The sequence below is a fragment of the Bubalus bubalis genome, chromosome 4, assembly GCF_019923935.1.
Source record: "Bubalus bubalis isolate 160015118507 breed Murrah chromosome 4, NDDB_SH_1, whole genome shotgun sequence".
NCBI classification, from domain to species: Eukaryota; Metazoa; Chordata; class Mammalia; order Artiodactyla; family Bovidae; genus Bubalus; species Bubalus bubalis.
The window spans coordinates 119,997,184-120,004,214 of record NC_059160.1 but is presented as its reverse complement, the minus strand read 5'-3'; the positions used below and the strand labels follow the sequence as shown (position 1 = coordinate 120,004,214).

Genomic DNA, 7,031 nt, shown 5'->3' with positions numbered 1-7,031 from the left:
GTCCTCACTTTACCATGGTTGCAGAAAAATATTAATAGTTATTCTTCATTGGATCACTCCCAATTAGCTACTAAAAAGGACATGAGAATAAATAAGATAGTCAACTTTTTTCAGCAAAGAAATAAAACATTGACATTTTGAAGCTTAGGAAAAGTTCAGATATAGTAGCCCACAAATGCATAGAGCAGAGCTCACATTTATATTCACAGATCACATGAAATAATTCACATCCATGAAAACCTATGCGTTTATTTAAACTAGATCTACACAATTTGCAGCTTGGAACCGAATCATTAGGAAGGCATCAAATGTTATTTAGTTAGCCATATTTGAAATTTAAATCTTTTTTTATTTGTAGACTTTTTAATCAGTTATTGAAATACTCGGATCTCTGGGGATTTTTTTTTAATACTACACAGGAAATTTCTTTCTTTCTTTTGATGAAATGATGAGAAGTATGCTTATTTAAGATTATTAACACACAAGCATCATGTTTTTATTATTACCCTTTAAATAGAAAAGTGAATTTTATATTCTCTTTTAGCATGTTTTTTCTATACAATTAGCCTAGTGATTTTTAAATTATCATATACAATGTTAGTCATTGTTCAAGGAATTGTTACTTAGGTCTAAACTTCCTGAACTTTGACTGAAGCCTTCTAATACCTATTTGACAAATGAATTCACTACTCTAATATATTCAAGAAATAAAATTTGTGAATATTAAATTAACACAAGTTCTTATTGCTGCATTGCACTATTATTTATGATAGGAACTTAGAAACAAAATATCAAAGAGCAGGGTAAAAGTGGAGCTACATGTATGTTATGGGAAATTATGCAGGTTTCAGAAGAGCTTTCAATGACCTGAAAAATGACTAAGAAAATGGCAAGTTAAAAATAGAAAACCAGATCACAAAGATAGAATACAGTATATCTATACATGTCATAGTCATATTTAATTCTCAAACTATCCAAGAAACATAAATATTTTTACCAATATTTTACTCCAATTGCTTTAAAAGTGCATTCAGAAATTTGCCTACTTTTTTTTAATAAAGGAGAGATATATTCAAACCCTTTGATATGTAGAAAATGCCAACAAAGGGTAAGACCATGCTTATTTATTCTCTCTCCTGATCCTAAGTAACAATAAAATGACTTAGTAGCACCTACTGCTTATTCCTGGAGGAAAGGGAATCTGGACTAAAAGTCAGCACAGCCAGATTTTTCCTTATTCTTCAAATAACTTGAAAGAGGTAAATGATATGTGAATTAAGGAATCCTGGTTTGAATACAAATAATAATTCTGATGACATGCATTGTTCTCTTAAATGGCCAGTAATAAGTGAGTTGTCTTTTTTGATTTCGAAGTAGTAAACAATTTTGAAAACCTTTTCCTGCTTTTTTAAGTTTTAAAGATGAAAGTTTGGCTGCTGATCACTTATAGAGAAGGAGTGATGTTGATCCCTGTTGGACATTTGTCAATGTCTGGAGATACAGTTGGCTGTCACAACAGGAAGGGGTGCTCCTGACATCTAGAGGGCAGACTACAGATGCTGCTGAACAGTTTGCAGGCACAGGGTGGCATCTCCTTCCCCATTCCCAACCTCCTCACACGCCCACAACATAAGCAAAACCCAAAATATAATCTAGCCCCAAATGTTAATAGTATCACATTTGAGAAAACTGTTGTAGCGATACATGGCCTTGGCACAAGATCAAACTACTGGCTCTCCTGTCTGCTTCAGAGGTGGTTCACATGCCTCTGCTCCTCCATCCGCAGTCCTGAGGACCCCTCACCACCACTCTCAGCATCAGGGTGACTCTCAGGAGAATCTCCCTGCTATCTTTCCCAGGTTCTGTGGATGGAGTTAACATGAGAGAAGAAGAGGGAAGGGGAGAGGAATCAAGCATGTTCCCCAACTGGCTCACACTCTTTCCTCTGTTACACTAATAGCCATTACAAGATATTTCATTCTACAGATCGAATTGCTCCCATTTCCTGTCGAGATCATTTTTCAGTAGGTAAAGGGAAAACACTTTCATAGAGTTCTCCAAATTTGGCATTTGTTAAAACACTCTTCAAATACAGACTTTTAAAAATTAATTCTGATGTAATTTCCCTCTTCTACAATTCCTCCTTCTCTGACACGTGGCTAATAATAAATCAGCCTCATTAGAAAATAAACAGAGAAGTTTCCAGACATCAGGAAATATCATTCAGTCCACTCCTCCCCAAAACATAGCCCAACCAACCTGTTGATAAGTATTGCTCCCCATGTTTCTGAGGATGCGATGAGGGAAAGTGTCACAGGCTCTATGTTTTCATGCATGTGTATCCAGGGGGCCCACGTCCCTTGAGATGCCAGAACCAATCATTGATCTCTGTGGGATCTCAACCAGATATCAGGAAAACAACATCGTCTTGGGACTCAAACAATGAATGGCTTTCATAAGAAAAAGAGGGGGGAAACTCTCCTGAGTTGGTAAATGTTATTGTAAGACAACATGACTCCTTTCAGAGTTTATGATAAATTAGAGTGTTGTATGCTGCATCCAAACATTGCACTATGAACCAGATAATGTTGCCATTATGACATATGTGAATGAGTCTTATAAACTCTGCCAGTCTTACACTCAAAGCTCCTTTCTGGAGGACATAGGGTCTAAAGACACAACAGCATCCTACAAAATACCAGAAAGGGGTGGGAACAATGAATCTCTATTGTTGAGAATAATAGCAACTGCTCACACTTACTCACCACTTTCTATGTGTTAGGTACTGCTCTGAACATAACTATTAACACATTTCTTTTTAAGTACAGTTATGCAGCTTTGTTAACATGGCATTGAGAGACAGGCAGTTGTCACTTGCACAAAGTCATAATGGAATCACTGATAGAATGAGCATACGTGTTGCATTTTGGTTTCTGCAACCATATGGCTCTGTGAGGAAGACCAGAGCTGATGGATGGTGCTGGATGAAGACCCTACTCACTGCAGAGTCTGTTTATGTGTCTGCCTGCAGGGTCTCTCCCAGGTCTGCTGCTTCTCTGCCCATGTAATCTTTTCCTAAACCAACAGGGTTAGAACGATTTGATGTGGTTTGTGCTCCTGGATATAACAAACATTCACAAACTCCATGACTCTAAATAGTACCAAGTAAATTGGTTTCCAAATTCTCAACAGCTTTCATGTGTTTCCCTAAAATTGATTCATCTGACAATTTTCTGAGATTGTGGAATGTTTCTGCCTCTCCATTCCACCCAGTACTTTCACTATTCCTTTTGTTTCACTTTTCAAAAGTAAAGATTCCTGTTATCCATTCACATATTATTGTGAGAATTACCCTAATTAAAAAACTAATAGCAAACTTCCAAAATCTAAAACATAAGAACACTGTGAAATGCTGTGTTCCATGAAGCCTGAAATTTGTTTGAATTAAGACATTTCAAAAGCAGAGACATTACTTTGCCAACAAAGGTCTGTCTAGTCAAGGCTATGGTTTTTCCAGTGGTCATGTATGGATGTGAGAGTTGGACTGTGAAGAAAGCTGAGTGCCGAAGAATTGATGCTTTTGAACTTTGGTGTTGGAGAAGACTCCTGAGAGTCCCTTGGACTGCAAGGACATCCCCCAGTCCATTCTAAAGGAGATAAGTCCTGAGTGTTCTTTGGAAGGAATGATGCTAAAGCTGAAACTCCAGTACTTTGGCCACCTCATGCGAAGAGTTGACTCATTGGAAAAGACTCTGATGCTGGGAGGGATTGGGGGCAGGAGGAGAAGGGGACGACAGAGGATGAGATGGCTGGATGGCATCACTGACTTGATGGCAGTGAGTTTGAGTAAACTCTGGGAGTTGGTGATGGACAGGAAGGCCTGGAGTGCTGCAATTCATGGGGTCGCAAAGAGTAGGACATGACTGAGTGACTGAACTGGACTGAGCTGAAGACATTTCAAGCCCATGGTATGATTTCTTGTTTCCTTCTAGATTATATAACTTTCTTTTCTCAGAAAATACGGGCATTGGACATGAATTTTAGCCAGTACAGTGATGTTTTGGTATTATATATAAAACTCATTACTATTATATATAGTAAATTCATGATGATATCTCATTAGCATCATTTTTTTTTGTCATTGTTCTTAGTATACTCTGAAAGCGTTGCCACAAAATGCATCTCCCTGGAGAGAGTTTCATGGCAGAAAGACTAAAAATACAACATTATTTGCAGTGATGTTTACATTATCTATGCAATCCACTCATAGAAAACTGCTTTGCATATCTATCTTAAAGACAAAGCAGAAACTTTTTTTAATTTAATTTTATTTTTAGACTTTACATAACTGTATTAGTTTGATTTAAATATAAATATTTAACTGAAATTTATTTTATAGGTATTGATAAGTTAAGTACTACAAATACTAAGATCTAAGTTTTTGATAACCTGTATTTATATAACATAAGATCATATTGTTTGAGTGAATCATTTCATCAAAAGATTCAATGACATCAACAATATGTTAAATTTTCTAATTTTTTTAATTGTACATTTTAACTTATCTGCTTCCAAGCAGAAGGAAAGCAGAAATGCTGAATTTCTATATGATAAGACTTGGGAAGGTGATTGTGGCTGCATCAGGAATTAAAATCAGTTGTATTTTAAGACAGCACAACAAACTACTCCAAAACATATGAGTTAAAAAGAGCTGTTTATTGTTACACAGCTGTTTATAGTTACTTATGTAACTAAATCACAGTTACATAAGTCACTCAGGCAGTTCTGATGATCTGATCCAGAGGTGACTGCTCTTCGCTAGTATGTTTGTGAAAGTCTCTCAGTCATGCCCAACTCTGTGATCCCATGGACTTCTCCATGTTTGCCATCCTATGGAGTTCTCCAGGCCAGAATACTGGAGAGGGCAGCCTTTCCCTCCTCCAGGGGATCTTCCCAACCCAGGGATCAAACACAGGTCTCCCACACTGCAGTGGATTCTTTAGGAGCTTAGGCACAAGGGAAGCCCAAGAATACTGAAGTGGGTAGCCTGTCCCTTCTCCAGTGAATCTTCATGACCCGGGAATCAAACCGGGGTCTCCTGCATTGCAAGAAGATTCTTTACCAACTGAGCTATCAGGGAAGCTGGTATGTTTATGTGTGTTATTAGCTTGTTAGACTTGGTGATCTAAGAGAGCTCATACATCAGTCTGGAGGTTGGCCAGATGCTGTTTCATGGGATAGTGTTGTGACCTATATTGCTCATTTACCAATATGCTAATCTGTGCTTGTTCACATAACTTCTATTCTAAGAGTTTGTGCAAATTCCAAGGGATTTTGACATCGATACAGGACCTTTCTTGTAACTGACACAATATTTCACTTCAAGAACCTTATGTTAGCCAAAATCACTAACAAAAGTAGCCTATTTTTTTAATGGAGGAATTGATTTGACCATTTGATCAGAAGAAAAGGAAAATGTGGGCATGCCTAGTTAAGTGGAGAATTGGGATCATGCTTGCAATATATCACACAGGGTAAAAAAAAAAAAAAGTCCTTTTGAAAGACAGAATCTCCAAAAATTTAGTCTTAAGCAAACTGGAAGACAATCTAATTTTGTTTAAAGTGTTACTTTGAAAAATTTGGTGAAAGATCATTTTAAAAACTTGAATGAAAGATCGACATGTCAGTACTATTCCAGCACAATTTCTGACAGAGTTTCTATTCCCATTTACTGTTAATACTCCCAAATATTCTCAGTATTTTCATCTACTAAAAAGTGGGCATTGAGAAATTTGTTTAGACATATTGAGTAGAGAAGGAGAAGGGTGTTTAAGTTATTCAGGCAAAAGTGAGATATTGACTTTTCTTATTCCCCCATCATTGCTCCCAAGACCATGGTGAACCTCATGGTAGAAGGCAGAACCATTTCATTTGTAGGTTGTGTAATAAAATTCTTTTTCTTCTGTACCATTGTGGTGACTGAGTCCTTTTTATTAGTTGTGATGGCCAATGACCACTTCGTGGCCATCTGCAACCCTCTGCTCTACATGGTGGCCATGTCCCCGAGACTTTGTGTGATGTTAGTGGGTTGGATCTTATGCCCGGGGTGTAGCTTGCTCCTTGACATTCACATGTTCTGTTACCAAATTATCATTTTGAGGTTTCAACACAATCAATCACTTCTGTTAGTTCTCCTCCCTGCTTTCCCTCTCTTGCTCTGATACTTATTTCAACAAGTCGCGGCTTTTTATTTTCTCCACCTTTAATGAGGTCAGCTCACTCTTCGTCATTCTCCTGTCTTATGTGTTTAATGTTGTCACCATCCTCAAGATGCCTTCAGCCTTTGGTCACTGCAAAGCCTTCTCCACCTGTGCCTCCTGCCTGACCACCATCAGCATCTTCCCCGGCACCATCCTCTTCCTCTACTCTGAGCCCAACTTCGCAACCTCCAGGCACACAGTCAAAGTGGCGTCTGTGTTTTACACAGTGGTCAGCCCCATGTTGAATCCCCTGATCTACAGTCTGAGAAATAAGGATGTCAAGGACACAGTCTCCAAGATCATGAACTCTAAAATATTTCTTATTGAGCATTATTATAATAGTAGAGTTATATAGTGTGCCTGTAGAGATTGGATTTTAATGATACATTTAGATTAATGAAGAGTGAATGCTGTAAAATTTGTGAATGCTGGGCTTGGAGAAGGATTGGGGGAAGGATAGTTAGAGTGTTTGGGATGGATATGTACATTCTGTTACATTTAAAATGTATAGCCAACAAGGATTTACTGTATAGCACATGGAACTCTTCTCACTGTTATGTGGCAGCCTTGATAGGAGAAGTGTCTGTGGGTGAAAGGACACGTGTATATATATATATATATATATATATATATATATATATATATATATATATATATATATCTGAGTCCCTTCACTTTTCACCTGAAAGTATCACAACATTGTTTGTTAAAAGGCTATATCTGAGTATAAAATAAAATGTTAAAAAAATGTTAAATGCTGTAAATTTGAAG

General features: G+C 37.4%; 1 pseudogene; it reads left to right on the top strand.

Moving 5' to 3' along the window:
- The first annotated feature begins 1,704 nt into the window (after positions 1 to 1,704).
- On the top strand, positions 1,705 to 6,615 carry LOC102392928 (annotated as a pseudogene).
- Positions 6,616 to 7,031: the final 416 nt, after the last annotated feature.